General features: G+C 42.1%; 1 long non-coding RNA gene across 1 annotated transcript in view; it reads right to left on the bottom strand.

Moving 5' to 3' along the window:
- LOC106846772 (uncharacterized) overlaps positions 1 to 16952 on the bottom strand; it is a 108359-nt gene that overhangs the window by 11675 nt on the left and 79732 nt on the right. The window contains exon 3 of the long non-coding RNA XR_011506444.1: positions 11168 to 11253. This is a non-coding gene — a long non-coding RNA (uncharacterized lncRNA). The remainder of the gene's footprint in view (positions 1 to 11167; positions 11254 to 16952) is intronic.

Below are 16952 nucleotides of genomic sequence, written 5' to 3'. Positions count from 1 at the left end.
TTAGCTCCGACCAGCCTAGAGACATAATTAGCAGGGCTAAGGATGAGCAATGTATTTTCTGCAAGGCTCACTGCCATCAGACAGAACAGTTTGTAGTCATCACTGATCTGAGCTGAATTCAAATTAGTGACCCAAAGGCTACACTGTCTGGGTGTTATTTTCAATCTCCTTGGCTCTCCAATCTCCAGAAGTTTCATTTTTCATTCTTACTGTGCAGTCATCATCAACTACCAAAGGGATGCAATCCAGACACGCTAAAAATAGCATTCTTGCCTTCTGAAAGCCAGACTCAGATTTATGACAGTTTTAAAATTTGGTTCTTCATCTTAAAAGTTCAACATTCCACAAGAACTGGGCGAAGTAAGACTTACCTGGCCTATAGAGCATGAAAGCCCGTGACTTGACGCAGTGGGCAATCAGGCCTCTGTGCAATCCATTTACATTAGGGAGAGAGAGCATTTTCTTTTGCTTGACAGGTTGACATGCCTTCATGTGTTTTCCACTTAATCAACAGAATCATTAAGGTACTGAGAGTTTGGATGGTCTCAATAGAAAACATCTATTTCTGTAAAACCTATCACGATAAATAATTTAACAAACATACCTCCTCAAAAGACTATAAAAAGAGAGGAAGAATTATTCTTTCATACTTAAATCACAGACTGCCTTTGAGTTGAACCAAAGCAAGTCCAGATGCAAAATGAGGGCAGGATGATGTTCAACAGTAAATGATAAAGTTGAAGTGAAAAGCAGGTTACAGAAAAATGCGATCTAATTTCTGTTTTAAATATATATTGTATATATATTTACTTACATATATTTAGATATATTATAATTGATATATTTGAGTTTATACTTACATCATAAAGGTCTGGGAGAATTATATCAATATAAACTGTTGACATTATTAATCCAAGGGGCGACTTGTGGTAGGCGGAATTTTCACATTCTCTGTATTTGAACTTTTTACACTAATCTCATTCTATCAGGAAAAATTAAGGTATTTTCATTTTTAAAATACACACACATATATGCATATACACTCACTGTATATGCATATATAAATTTATACCAGTGCAAATCAAGTTGGATATTACATCTCTTTCTGGCTGCCTGGATATCAAGGCTCAGTTGTCAGGAATGAGGTGGCATTAGATTGGGAACCTAACGTCCGTCTGGAGGGGAGAAGCTGTGATGGAGACCGGGGCGAAGAGAGAACCGATAGGTTATAGTGTGTGTCCCCAGAAGGGGAGCCTAATGTCCACATTCCAATGTTCCAGGAAGAACTGATACCCACAGAATCTGAGTTGTGGATTGGAACCTAGCAAGCAGGCGTCTCCGGTCAACAGTGTACACTGGCTTCCAGGTGCACAGCAGCATCTTACTTTGAGAACAAGCAGAAGATGCGTTCATCTGATTGAAGCAGGACCTCAGCCAATCAGGGAGAGAGGGCAGGCAAGGCTCAGCAAGGCCAGCCCTGGACAAAAAGCTGAACTCAGGGCAGGAGCTGAACTCCACCAGGAGCCAGGCCTAGGACAGGTGGTGGGCTGCGGCTAGGTGGGCACCCCCAACCCCCAGATCCACAGGGTCACTCCAGATTCCACACTTTTGTGCTGGTGAAGGAAAGGTGCCTCGTTTAGCCCAAGCTGGGCCTCCTGGTTTAGGGATTGGGCCACAGACTGAAAGGTTTTATTACCTAGATTAGGGCAGCACTGGGCTGGCAAGAATGACACCAGTAGTTTCGATTTGGTCTTTCTCACCAAAATTAAGAGAATTTTTCCTCTAACTCTCACCAGTTAAATACAAACAGGATGAAGTTTAGTCCTAAGAGTAGGTCTGAAAATTTACAGAACCTCCTATTGCCGAGGCCAGGACTGCCTGCTCAGTAGCTGTGAGCCTTTGAGGTCCTGAGTTAACTTCAAAGAAGACAAAGAGAAGTCCATTTCACGGAATCTTAGAAGATTTTATCGATGGCATGATGCCCATGTGGAAATCAGGGAACTGGCATATGGCCTTTCCAGTCACCTTCTCAGTAACATTCAGAATAAGGATTCTATCTGGAAGAGGAAAAAATCCTTCCTCCTCTGGTGGCTGTGATCTTTCCCTTTCATTCACACCTGTTTGCCCAGGAAAGCTGACCCCTTCCTAGCTTCTCCTTAAAAGTTCTCAGCGTCTTGAGATATTAAACTGAATGTGTTGGCATTTTAGTGCCTGCCCTTTCCAGAATCAAGAGATCAAATTAATATAGATCCCATACATAAACTAAGGAAAAAGTAAAGATGGAATATTCTAAGACTGTAAGCACTTCAGGGAAGCATCATGTGCTGTGTTTCCTGGGTAGGGAAATGCTGGGAGAGCACAGCAGTCCTGTGGGATCACTTATTCCTGGGGCCTCTCTCCAGACCACTGCTGTCATAGGGAGGGGTTCAAGATAGCCCCAAATTCCAACTGAAACAATCCTCAACACTGTCTTGTCTTACAGTCCAAAGACTCTTAAAACCAAAATATTAAATTGGCTTTGGTGATGCCATGATTTTCAAACTGTGTCTCTTTGGGAAATGGATATTCCACCGGTAAAAATAGAAAAATGATGTTTTTTCCCCTTTGCAATTCTCAGGGGAAAAAATCCTAAGAAAATGGACAAAATTTTCTCAGTTTTAAGATTTTTCTCTCATAAATGTTTTTTAGATTTTTGCTACCTGCTATCAGTGGAGGCTAGAGTCATGGCAGACCAGTCCAGGAAAGTTGGAGCCACAGAGGAGGCATGCTTCCTGCCACAGACCTCACTGGAAATGGGGAGGGTATGAGTGGGAGATGGGGGGAGTGAGAGGGCTGGGCTGGGGGAACAGGAAGGAGAAATACCCCGCCTTCTCCTTCTCTCTCTGCCCGCAATCTCCCGCTCTGGCCTTCCATTGGCCAAACCCAACAGGAACCACTTGTCACAAGAACCTGCAAGGATTCACCTCCTGAGCAACAAAAGTGAGCGGCGAAGAGCAATAAATGAGTCTGAAGGCCATGAGAGCAAGGACCAGCACATATGGCATCTGATTTAGTAAGAATTCACAGATTAGTTATGACACGTTTAAAATATCACCCTTTCTCGGTCATGCCCACAATACTCCTATGACATCTAGGTATTCTTGCACCTGGATATGTTTGAGTGTGACTGTTGGATTTACTTAGGAGCCCAAGTCATAGAGTGGTATACAACGGTGTTTTCAAACTGTGTTCTGTAGACCCAGAGTTTCCATGGAGCTCTTCTACAGCTAGAGTGCAGGCAGCATGGACTGAATACATCAGCTCCCACCTCCGTCTCTGCTGAAGCCAGAGCAGCATTGCTTTTTATCTGTTTTACACTCTGGGTCTATGTAAGATTTTGCTTGAACAAAATGCCTCTCAGCTTAAACAGATAGAAATTCACTGGCATATGAAATTGCTGCTAAGAATTCTCTCAATGATCACACTTCCTTTTTTTCCTTTAGTTTGTTATGATATTGAGTTATTACTTCCCTATGTTTTATATTCTACCACATTTATAGACTAAACATAAATACAGGCCACTCCAGCTTAGCATGTGTGTATATACATAGTTAGGAGCCAACTGTTTGGAATTTCAAATGCTTTTTCCTGAAATAATATCATCCAGGTAGTTACAACCACAAATCAGCCCACACAATCCCACTTAGCCATAATGTACCTGAATCCGTGCTAACAATAAATAAATTAGAACCTGGGCAGCATTTATAATAAAGTCCCAAAGGAAAAATGGATTCTAGTTTCCCATCTGAAATGCAGACTACCCACCTCATCTCCCACAGTGGGATCTGAAGCTTTTCTTCCTCACACCCTCCGCATTTTTCAGAGAAGCAAAGATTTTTTGAAACTATCAAATGCTGACAAAGATGAAGCAAAATACTCATGCTCATAGATTACTTGGGGGACTAAGTAAAAACAAATATAACTGTTTGTCTGGGTCTTTAGAGAAGCAGATGCCGAGACTGGATTAAACATACAAGAATTTTCTTAGGGGAAATGTTGGTGTGAGAGAAAATGGAGAGAGAGCAAGGAAGGCTGAGAGCTGTCGGACCACAACGCAGTCTGACCTCAAGTGAAGGGAAGGAAGGTTGGTGTCAGCATCCTAGACTCTGTGTGTGTGTGTGTGTGTGTGTGTGTGTCTGTGTGTATCCTAATACAGCCTATTGATTTTGTTTCTCTGGAGAATCCTAACTAATACAAGACCCATCAATGAAATCACAGACATAGAAGGGGGTAGGAGAAAGGGATTAAAGAGTTTGATAAAAAGACTTTGAAGAGAGAAGTTATCTTACTGTGAGTCTCAGCTAATTGAGAAAGGCCTCAAGGGTACCTCTCAGAGAGCTTTAAAATGTGTTCTCTGCATTGGGTGACACTGAGGATGGGTGCCTGAGTCTGATAAAGCTAATGTGAACTATGGACTGGAGTCTGACACCTGGTTCCCTTCCCCCCAGGGAAATTTAGAGGCCAGAAGGGCTGACTGACCAACTGCTTCCCTGGAGGTCCCAGGAAAGGCTTTCAGGCATGGGATGAGGCTGATCTCCCAGAGTTTGTCTGGGCTCAGAATGAGTGATGGTTCCCCACAGACTGCAAGTAGCCAGATGAAAAAGAGCCTGCATAGGGTTTTTGTCCAATAGAGTCAACTGGAGTTGTTAAGAGACCTCAGGAAGAGGCCAGAGACTTACGACCTAATGCCCCAAATTAAGGAAAAGAGTCACAGGAAATCACCCGAAAGACAGATGCTTCTTCCTAAGTACAGAGAAGTGGAAGAGAAACACCCAGGAGGGCCACCTCTGCAGAGCTCACAAAGGAGAGAAAGGGATCTGCAGGCCTAATCATCTGCCAGGCCACACAGTCCAGGAGCCCTCCAGTCAAGTAAGAACTTTGCTATGCCAGTGTGCTCTCCTCTCTTCCTGAGCTTCCTCTTCTAGGAGAAAGGAGTGGGGCCCGATACTGGAAGGTGATGGGGAACTGAAGGACCACACCTACTCAGGACTTTCAGGAAGAAACAGGTCTATGGGGGGAAACCATCAGTAGGATTGGAGTTTGGATCACTAGCCAGGGCATTCCAATTGTAAAGCACATCTCTAGTTGTGACTTAAAGTAACTCCAGGATTTCTATTACTTGAGAGTGAGCAGAAAAATCATGGGTTTGGTAGTTTCCACCCATGACTGGGGGAAGATTATTCCCCACAGAACAAAGTTTAAAGAAGCAGTAGGAGGGGGGAAAAATAAGTTGTGTTATGATCACAATCCACACATCGTGCTTGTGCAGCACGCCAACTACATTTGCTCGGCCAGCTGGCATGACTTGTAACAACCGTGCTCAGATCTCATCCTGTTTGAATGACAGTGATTGAGATGATTGCTTTCCCTTTTGAAAAATCCCCAAAGAGGAAAATGCCACCCATGTGATTTGGAAAGAAGAACTTTAGTCAAATACTAAGAAGAGGACCTGGTCCAGTAGCAGAGGTAGGAGCCTTTAGGATTCACAGTTTTTTATATCGCCTCTCTCTTAGCTAACTTAAATGCTCACAAAGTCACACTAAGGTAATAAATGATACACAATTCTTTTACACAGAAAATAAGATTCACCAAGTTTCAAAAGGAAACCAGACATCTTTTATCCTTTCCTGAGTCTTTCATTACAGATGTTGTGACAATGGGAACCAACGAGGAATGGAACCCCCAAAGAAGAGGGACAGAAGCTGAAGACGATGCTCAGGAGATGGGACCCAAGGTAACAGGTGAGGTAGGTTATTGGACAGGGTAAGACAAAAGCAGAGAGGAAGTCGAAGAAAGATGGCAGCTCTCAGCAACAACACATCAGTGGAGGGGAAAAGGAAGGAGGAGTAAGAAAAATTTCAAGGAGGACTGGTGATGAAGCAAAGCGTGGAGGCCACCTGTCACCCAGCTAAGAGCAGCTGCAGCTGGATGTGGACTCGCGCAGAGGAGGGACATCCATGGGCTGCACAAGTCTTGAGGTTGCTGCCATCCCTGACTTTGATCCCCTGTACTCAAGAAAGAGTGACACGGCGACGCTCTGTAACCTCAATCCCTCCGTGAAACTGACAGCAAGATAAGCTTCATTACAGTAACAAAAAGACAAATTTTTTACCTAGTCAAGTTATTACAGCACATTCTGATCAGGATAGCTTTAAATTATACATGTACACTTCCTGCCAGAGGTATTATTTAATAAGGCCTAAAGTAAAATTGAAAGCAAAAGCAGAGTGAATTTTTTGAAGTATTTATCTTATGCTCCTGACTGAAGAGAGAGATTTAGTTGTTGTTTCTCAGGTAACTAAACTTTGCTGTTGGGCTTCGTTTTTTATGTATTTAATTTGCCTTTAAACCTGGATTCTGTGCAAAGTTCCGTAACTGCTTTAAAATATGGGCTTTATTAGGGACGTGCAAGCTAAGAATGCAGTAATATTTTCTCCTTATTAACTCGTCACACGGTACCAAGGGGGAGATGGGAACTTGGAGCCCTCAGAGACCCACAGTGGGGGGAGATGAGACCAAGCTCCTGGGTCTTTTCATGGCCCTGAAAATAACTGAGGTTCTGCAAAGAAAAACATGATTCCTTTATCCTCGAAATCCTTTGGTTTTGGAGTTGAATAGTGTAATATTTTACTTAAAAATAAATGGTCATGCTTTGTATAAGGATTTTCAGGGGTGTGTTTTTGCTTTCTTTCTCTCTGGTTGGTTGTTTTTTTGAGACAGAGGATTGCTTTTAAATTGCATTTCAAAAGATACTTTAAATGGGGTTGATAAATGAATGCTACATGTCTCCCCTTTAAACACGGTGTCCACTTTTAGGATGGTGTTATGGTCAATTCTTCAGGCTGACTCAAATTCCGGAAAGTCAACCCAAGCCACCATCCACATGATTTATTACTGAATATTTACTGAGGATATGAACTTACAATCCAGGTGAGCAAACAGGTCTGCAGTGCAATGCAGAGTGTGGAAAAACCGTATGAGCGAGGCAAAACACTTCAGGCCAGAGGAGTCTCAGAAGTTTGATTTAGTGAAAGAATGCGGGCAACTTCAAACCTGATTTTTGCCTTTAAGTATGACTTAGGCAACTCTCTGAACATAATTTCCTCATCAGTAAAATATTGCAAATCATACATCCAACATAAAATGAAATGAGAGTAGGGAAATACCTAGCACGTGGTGGGTGCTCTCTAAATGCCGGCCTCCTCCCCTTCCCACAGGAGATGTGAGGTCATGGGGACCACGTGCTGGAACACACGATTAGCTCTTGATACTTCACAGAGAGGAACTGACTGGGTTATCTTCGTGTCCCTCAGCCTGGAGCTCCTCTGCAGTCATGGTCACTGCTCTGAGGGTGTAGCAGCTGATCACGCCTCCCCACTGAACTCTGCTGATGGAGTGCGGGCCATTCCATTGGGAAGAGCCAGTGGGGACCACTCCTCTCAAAAGGTGCCTGTTGCAAAGTGAGTGCTATGTGTCTGTGGACTCCTAAGAACAATTTACAGATTGTCCAGATGGCTGAAAAACATGTGACAAAAATGTAAAACTTCACTATTAAAAAATACAAGTTAAAGGAAGATGCTTCTCTTCATTTTTCAAAGTAACAAAAGTTTTGAAACGATCAAATGCTGACAGAGATGAAGCAAAATACTCACTCTCATAGATTATTTGGAAAAGTAAGTAGAAACAAATACAACTGTGTTTGTCAGGGTCTTTAGAGAAGCAGATGCCAAGACTGGATTACACATACAAGAATTTTACTAGGGGAAATGTCGGTGTGAGACAACGGAGAGAGAGCAAGGAAGATTGAGAGCCATCAGACCACGATGCCATCTGACCACAGGAGAAGAGAGGGAAGGCTGACGTCAGCATCCTGGACTGCCTGGCAGCCTAAGGAAGAGTCAGGAAAGCAACGGGGGAGTCTTCCAGCCAATGGCAGCCATCAGAAGAGTCCTGTGTCTCCCGGGAATAGGCCTGCTTGAGTGTCCCTGCCTCACCAGATCATTGGCCAGGAGCAGCCCACAGGCCTGGGATAGGCCATTGGTCAACTACACTCTCTGCGTTCAGAGGACTGTGAGGCATGTTCTCATAGCTGCTGCAGTCACTTTTTGGTAAACAAACTTGGCAATGTTTATTAAAAGGCTTAAAAATAATTCTACTTTGTTTCAATCTGGTAAGTCTACCTCTTGAAATCTATCCTAAGGAAATATCCTAAAATGGGACAAATAACTTGAGTTACAAAGGTGTTCATTAAAAGTACTTATAATAGCAGCAAATTAGAAGCAACGCCACTGAGCAATAAATCAATAGCAATGCACGTATTCATCACAATCTTGTTCCATTTTGCCAGATACTAAACATCCCAATTTCCTTTTGCAGCTAGAAATTGCCATGGGACCCAGTTATGGCTAAACAGATGTAATAGGGGAAGTCCAGCAGGGCCTTCTAAGAAGGCTTTACTTTCCTGATAAAAGAGAGAGATGCAGCTGGTGCCATTCTTCCCCCTTTTTCCTAATGTAGATGTAAGGGGTGGAGCTGCAGCAGCAATCTCAAGATCATGAGGCAACAAGCAAGCAGATGAACAGTGATCACATTGAAGATGGCAGAGGAGAAGGTAGGTCAGTTCCTGAGATTAAAAGAGCAGGATTAAATTAGGGGTCTCGGAAATATAAAAGGCCTGGTAGTGTTATTTAGGCAGTAAAATAGAGAACCAATGAAAAATAAATGGTAAGAATCCCAAGGCGCAGTGAGAGCCCAGGTGAGCCCAGCATTAATTTAGAGAAGAGCCACACTCTCAAACATATTTAGTAACAGTGTAAATTGGGATAACTTTTTTGGAGAGCAGTATAGCAATATCTATCAGCATTCAAAATGCACAGATCCTCTAAATTAGCAGTTCCACTACTGGGAAATCATCCTACAGAAAAACACAGGTGCAAAAAGATATATGCACGAGGTTATTTACTGCCGCATTGTCTGAAATAGCAGGAAAATTAGGAGCAACCTAAATGTGAAATTGGAACAATAAAGTACATACATTCACACAATGAAATACTATGCAGCTGTTCAAGAAAGAATGAAGTAGTATACACATAATGACGTGGAAAGATGCCCAGGAGATATTCTTAAGAGAAAAATAGAGCAATACTTATAATATAATCCCACTTTTGAAAAAAAAAATAAAACGTGAGTTTAAAACGGTACATATGTATATTAGTATATGCACAGAAAAGTCTGAAAGAGAATAGGCAAACATACACAATGGACCTAGTTAGTATGTTTTCATGCCTCTTCTTACCACTATTGTTGAAGCAGCGCTATTAACGGAAAGCAAATCATAGGAACAACTCAAGGAGGAGGGTCAGCAGGGGTGACCAGCGGAAGGGAATCTGCGGATTTAAAGCAGCTGCAAACCATGAACCTTCCAGACGAGTTCTGGTCGGGGAAGCAAGTGAATGCCAAAGAAGCATAATAAAGAGAAGAGGGAGGACTCAAGAGACTCAGAGTTGTTATCAAGGTAAAGAAAAGCTTCAGGACATGTCATCTGAACCTGTGGAAGATTAGGAAGGTATCTATGAATGATGAGGGGGTGGGGACATTGCGTTGGGGGGAAGAGAAACGGCTCTGAGTTTGAGTCCCTGAAGCTGGAACAGACCTGAACAAGATTTGCCGTCAAAGTCGTCCCTCAGATGTGGGCCGCACACTGTGCTTTCAAACCCAAGGAGAGGTACCCGTGTGCTCCACCAGGCTCCATTCCATTTCCATCAGCTTTTCTACCTGAGTTTCACTCCTTCTTTGCAAAACTCTGTGTTCTTGAAATTTCTTTCCCTGGCCTCTGCCCCTAAACAAACATAAAGTTTCACTTGAGGGTTTCTAGGGGACTTTATTGCTAAAAATTCAGAGAATAGCAAAATAACAATGCTACTGATCTTTATCGTTAAGTCAATAGAATGCGCCTGTGTCAGCTTTAAGGCGGTGGTGGTGCACGTATTATCATCTCTCTCTTACACCGCGATTACAAACTTGGCCGCTAAATGCCAACCCATCCGTCTTTTTATTGCTGGTCAGATTTCTACATTCCCTTTCATATCGTCTTTTCTCTAGCTTTAGCTCCTTTGATTTGAGCTTTAACACGAACACTATTGAGGAGTGTTAGCTTCTAGATAGAGGCATTGCATTTCACAGCAAGTTTCACATCTGTCCCTCCCACCTTGGTGTCTTGGTGTCTTCTTGATTCACTCCAAACCATTTCCTGAGCCAGCCCAGTGGCCTAGTGGTTAAAGTTTGGTGTGTTCCACTTCAGCAGCCCAGTTCCATTCCTGGGCGTGGAACCACCCCACTCATCTCTCAGCAGCCATGCTGTGGCGGAGGTTCACAAAGAAGAACTAGAACGACTTACAACTAGAATATACAACTATATTCTGGGGCTTTGGGGAGGAAAAAAAAAAGAGGAAGATTGGGAACAGATGTTAACTCAGGGTGAATCAAAAAAAAGTACCATTTAACAGAAAGACAAAAAAAACCACATTTCCTAATAAAGGTTGTTGAAGTTGAGAAAAGTATGGTGGGTCACCAATGAGACTGTAGAGGTTTTTGAGAACAAAATCGAGGAGCTGGGTACAAAAGTGATTCTGGAAGTCAACCAACAGCAGTGAGGAGCTTAAGCAGATGCTGCCACCATGGAACTGTGGTGAAGGGACAGGGACAGTGGTCTCGACGTGGCAGAGAAACAACCCCTCCTCCATCACTGGTGCAGCATGAAAGGAATGACTTCAGATGATGAGATTTTGAGGGAGGTGACATCAAAAAGCGAGAAACAAGTGTATCCATCAAAGTTTTTGGTAGTAATACACATTGACCAACTCTTGACTGATGTATTTAGAAAAGACATTTAGTAAGAGATTGTTGGTGGCTCACATAATCTCCAGCAGGGCCAGAGAACTTGACTTGGAAGCCACACTACCAGAAACAGGTTCTCAATCCCACTGCTCAGCAGTGGTCCTGGGAAGACACCAGCACCTCAGCACTGGACACTTTACTTGGCTCACACTGCCAACACCAAACATGCTGCCCACCACCACTGGAACAGCCCTGGACACCACCAGGGACAACTGCCAAGGGCACCACCCACCTGTGGAACAAACGCTGCTGCCTGTGGAAACTGGATCCACTGTTGCCACACTGGTTGCACCAGGACCGGCTCTGTGGTCTCCACTTCTGTGCATAAGGCAGAAAGAATTTTTTAAAGCGTATTATTAAAGGACTTTTTCTGATTAAAAAAACAAATGTTCATTATGAATAAAAGTGCTGAAAATACAGAAAAGTACAAAGAAGCAAATGAAAATAATCCTATAACCTCATATTACTGCTGTTAGCGTTTTCACTATTTTTCTACATCTTTTTCTATGAATATAAAGATCATACTCTACATGATATTTTTATTGTGCTTTTTCACAAATATCTCAAATTATTATTTTTATGACTATTAAAATTCCATTCTTTGGCTACACCAGCATCTTTTGGCAGATCACAGGTTTTCTTCCTCAAATTCCTAAAAGTGAAATAAATGGGTCAAGAGTATGAATATTGACATTTATTGTCTTGTTGCTACAAAAATATTATGCATTTCCTATCATGAGTTGTTGAATATTTCATTTCTCTGAACCTTCACCAAAATTAGGAATAATCAGTTTTTTAAATCTTTACAGGTAAAAAGTTATGCCATTTTTATTTCGTATTTATTTGATCAAAGTAAAGTTTTACATCTTTTCCCATAGACATATATAAATTACCCATTCATATCTTTTCCCTTTTTTCTTTGAAAATATACTTCTTTTCATGAATTCGTAAGGTTTCTTTATATAATAAGGATATAAATCCTTTGTCAAGTACATTTAAAATACTTTTTTAAGTTTTCATTTATCTTGCAAGTTCTTTCTCACATGTAGAGGTTTGAAATGTTTACATAATCAAATCAATGTTTTTATTTATGTTTCCTACCTTTGGATGTGCATCATCTTTTTAAGTAAAATTGTAAGTTTGAATCACGGGGATAAAGGAAACAAATCGTCTTGTCGCTCAACCTTCTCCAGGTCAATGAATGACCCATTCTCCCAATTGCTCGGGACAAGAGCCCTGGAGTCCAAAATGATATCTTTCTCTTTCACCTCACACCTCCAGCCATCAGATCTACCTTTGGAACCTACGTCCAGAACGTGCCCACCTCTCCTCAGCCCAGACACTGGCACGTGGGTCCCAAGCACAGTTATTTCTTACTGGGTTATTGCCCAGCAGCCTTCTAGCTTATTTCTCTGCTTCCTCCCTGTGCTCATAGTCTATTCCGAACACAGCAACCAGAACAATCCTCTTAAAATGAACATCCAATTGCACCACTCCTCTGCTCGCACTCTCCAGTGGGTCTCCACCCCATTTCAGTGTAAAAGCCAAAGTCATCCCAATGAAGTGCAAGACCCTATACCCGACACCAGATAGGGAGAGAGGGGTAAGGGGATTTTTTGAAGCATTGTTAAAGGACTCCCTCCCTGCCTGCTGGGATCTCATGTCCCATCACCCTCCTCCTCCATCACTCTGCTCTAGCCATACTGGCTTCCAAGCTATTTCTCAAACCCGCTAAATGCATTCCTGCCCCAGGACATTCACATAACCTGTTTGCCTTCCTAGGAATGTTCCTGCCCTAAATATCCAAATGCTTCACTCCCTCACTCCACTCAGGATCTCTGCTCAAACATCGTTTTATCAAAGGCCTTCCCTGATTACCATTTCACACAGCTCCTCACTATCACTGCCATCAATCTAGGCCCCGTGCCCTGCTTTATATTTCAGCACAGCATTTGTTACCATCAGACCCATGCATCCGTCAGGTGTTTGTCTGTCTGTCCCTCCTGAAATGAAAGCTCCTTAAGAACAGGGGATTTGTTTTGTTTCCTGCTGTATCCTCAGCACCTTGAATGGGGCTTGTCTTAGGTCTGGGTCTCTGAAGCAGACCCCGAGGCAAGGGCAAGCATGTCACTGACTTATTATGGAAGTGGCACAGGAGACAGGGAAGCAGGGCAGGTCCCAGCCTCAGCTTAATCCAAGGGGAGCTCTAGACTGCACCGTTCCAGCTCAGAGGTAAAGTCGCCCAGGGGCAAGGAAGCTGAGCTTTCTACTCCCTCACCAGTCCCTGGCCACTGCAGGGGTGTAAACTCCCAGGCCCTCAGCTCCAGTAGCTCAAGAGAAATCCTCTGAAGGAAACAAATATCCACCACTAGCAGCCAGGTAATGAAAACCGGTAAAGAGATCCAAGAGCGTCTGGGCAGGGGATCAACAGCAAGCACTATCATATTGAAAGAATGTGTGACGCATGAATGAGTGAATGGACAGATGAATGGGTGAGTGAATGAATATAAAAGGAAGATTTTGAAATGTTTGGAATTTTGATAGTGGAAAATGTTGGACGAATGAAAGGTGGGTGTGAGAAGTATCTATTCAATAGCAGGTGCCAGCTGGCACCTTCCTGATCAGGGGGACTACACAGGGCTAAGCTTCCCTCAGCATCTTTGCTGCAAAAGGAAGTTGGGAATGACTGATGCTGGACCACTGTAGATTTCTGCTGGGACTCTGCTGGGGACAGAATAGGATGGGACCAGCAGAGCATTGCCGTGAGCAGCTCTGCTCAAATTTTCAGCCACATACATTGTCAACGAGAGATCTATTTTGATGGGTGGCTTTCAACGGAGAGGACATTTCAGCCACATGGGGAAGAGCTTTTTCTAACTACAACCCCTTCCTCCAATTTGAGCATGCCTCCTTAGAAAGCATGCCAGAATATTTGAGAACAAACCAATGTAATTTTCAAAATGCTCTTGAAGAATTCAGCTATGCACTCCACCCTCACCTTAATGATCAATGATCTTCTCCTTTAGAATTCTAATTCCCCCTTATAATAACCAGATCCTAGAGACTCTAATTCACAAGATTTTGTGGGTTCTGAGCATCCATAATTTTAAAAGTTTCCTAGCTATTTCTAGTGAACAGCTAGGCTTAAGAAATTGGGCTGAGTATTCCAACCACTGCTACCAGGAGTGCCTTATTTCAATAAAATAATAAAAGAATCTCTCCTGCTTTGCACTAAGCAAGGGTACTGAAGGAAGGAGAGGATTTCCCCTGAACTTTTAATTATGAAAATTCTCAATTATACAGAAAAATTGGAAGAATGGGTTCTATAAAGACACATGCCTTCCCACTAGATTCAATAATTGCTAAGATTTTGTATTTTGTCATATGAATTTATATATACATATTATTTGTATACACACATATATGCTTGCATACAGATAGGTCAGTATACATATGTATATATTGCTGGACCATTTGAAATAAGTTGCAGACAGTGTGACCCTTCACTCCTGAAGACTTATCATGCATCTCCTAAAAACAAGAACCATCTCCTACATGACCAGAATACCAGCTTCATACTGTATCCACCTGGACCCAACAGGAGACAGAAACCACACGATTATTTAAAAAGATAAGTTTAATATAAAGAATTATTCAGATACAATGAGAGACTAACTGTAAAAATGTAAAGAGAACTCTAAAAACTACACTCAAGCTGAAACAAAATACCCAAGGAAAGATCCACTTGGAAAAGAGTTCATACACGGCAGGGTTCAGACCTCACTGGAGAAGGTATGCTTACAGCCAACGGACGGTGGAGAAGTCTATTGGCTTTCCCAGGCCAGAACTGGTCCACAGGCACCAGGCACGCAGGAAACCACCCTCGGGGCTTCGAGAGGCCATGCCGGAGAACAGGTGTGCAGAGAAAGTCCGATGCCTCAGCAGGCATGAGGTCTGGAGCACACAGTGTCCTCAATGGGAAAGTCACATCAAGGTGGTCACAGGGTCTGGACCGGGGTGCAAGGTCACCAAGAGACTGTGCACTCTAGGCACACAGCTGAGGCAGTGTGCCCCCAGATGCCCCCAGATATATATCTGCCACTAACCAACTGGACAACAGGAGCAAAAAAAGCAAAATGTAGCCTTCTGAAACCAGGAAGAGAAGCCCCCTTCCTCCTGCAATTTCCCTCCTGTGCCCTCTGTTGACAAAGTTTAACGTCGTGCTCACTGTAAATGAGAAATGTGTAAAGAGCCAGTACGTTATTGCAGAGCGAGTGCTGAAGGGTGACTTGGAGCTGAGGCAACAAGCTGATAATTGGCACACACACAATGAAATTATTCTTAATTCCCTCATATCATCTAATCCCCAGGCACATTTAAATTTCTCTAATCGTCCTAAAGACACCTTGTATAGTTTTTTTTTAAACCAGGATCCAGTCAAGGTAATATTTGACTGTTATGTCATTTTAGTCTCTTTTGATTTAGAGAAGTCCTTCCCAATCTTTTCATTTTAATGACATTGATCTTTAGAAGAAATTGAGTTAGTTGTTTTATAGATTGAGTCATATTCTAGATTTGTCTAATTGTTTCTTCCTCGTGTTGTTTAATTTATTTTCTGTCCCCTGAATTTCTTCTAAACTGTAAGTTAGATTTAAAGGTTTGCTTACGGTCAGGTGAAACATTTCTAACAAGAATACTTCATGAGTTACTCTGTATACCTCACATTGTGTTCTATCAGGGACATATAGCGTTGTTTTCTCTCTAGTAAACCAAGAAACTTGACCACTTGGTTAAGGTAGTGATGGCCATGTATCTCCACTTTCCCTTTGCAACTAGCAGGTAATCTGTGGGGAGTTACTTTGATACTTTGATACTTAGAGAATATACCGCTCCCCAACAATTTTTCAGTTAATAGCTTTAGGGTCCAATTTTTCAGCAGGGATTGCAAAATGGAGATTTTCTAACTCACTCTTTCATTCTGTATTTTTTTAGCTGGCATTCTTCTATAAAAAAGAGCTTTCCTTCATCAACTGGAAATGAACTACACTTTTCAAAAAAAAGAGAGGAGGAAATACATGATTACCTATTTTCAGAGTAAAGAAAAAAAAGCTATGATTGGAGGAGAAGGAGAATTATTTCGGAGCAAAGCTTGGGGGTGGGTGGGCATGTCTGAGGACAATGGGAGAGCCCTGGTTCCTGCAAGACCCATGAGGATGCTAGGAGGTTGGAGGGAAAGCAGTTTGCCTGGCAAGGGCCTAGAGAAACCACATTGGCCATTCAATTATCTTTCCAGTCACCTTTGACATGTTGGCTGCAGAATGTTGATGTTAACTTAAGACATATGACTATGTTTAATTTACAACCAATCCTGAATGACCAAGTGGCTACAAGGCAAAGAGGCCACACGGACTGCTGGGTATGTAAATGCTCTGAAAATGTAAACTGAACAGTAAACAAAATGAGACATTAGTTTGTATTTTTGCTCTTATACATAGTTATTTTCTCAACAATTTAATGATTTAATGGAATACGTTTTTAAACTACCATCTCCTTTAAAATTTTAAATTCTCAATTAAAAATCTAAGAAACCAACTTTAATTTATGTACCTACCATGTTTCCTCAATGCTGGGATATTTTCCACTGGATTATCTTATTCAAATTTATGTCTCAAGAGCTTTACAAAATACATTAAACAAAAAGTAATAAGGTGTCGTGTGAAAGACTGTTGGACTAAGACTTATGACCTAATTCTGGTACTGACCAGCAATAAAACCATGGGCAAGTCACTCAGCCTCTCTCGGGATCAGCTTCCTCATCCCTAAAATGAAGATAATAATTCCCTGGTGTTGCAGAAAGTGAGTGTAAATTTTAGAAGCAGAAAAGTCTGGGTTTGTAGCCTTAGCCACCCTCATTCTGGATATGTGAACTTGGTAAAGAAAACTAAAATTCTGAGAGCTTCAATTTCCTTTTTTGTTTAGGTTATGTAAAACTTTATTTTTTAAAAAACATCTTTATT

The sequence above is a fragment of the Equus asinus genome, chromosome 10, assembly GCF_041296235.1.
Source record: "Equus asinus isolate D_3611 breed Donkey chromosome 10, EquAss-T2T_v2, whole genome shotgun sequence".
NCBI lineage: Eukaryota > Metazoa > Chordata > Mammalia > Perissodactyla > Equidae > Equus > Equus asinus.
Note: the sequence above shows the minus strand (reverse complement) of the source record. Positions and strands in the feature narration are given on the sequence as shown.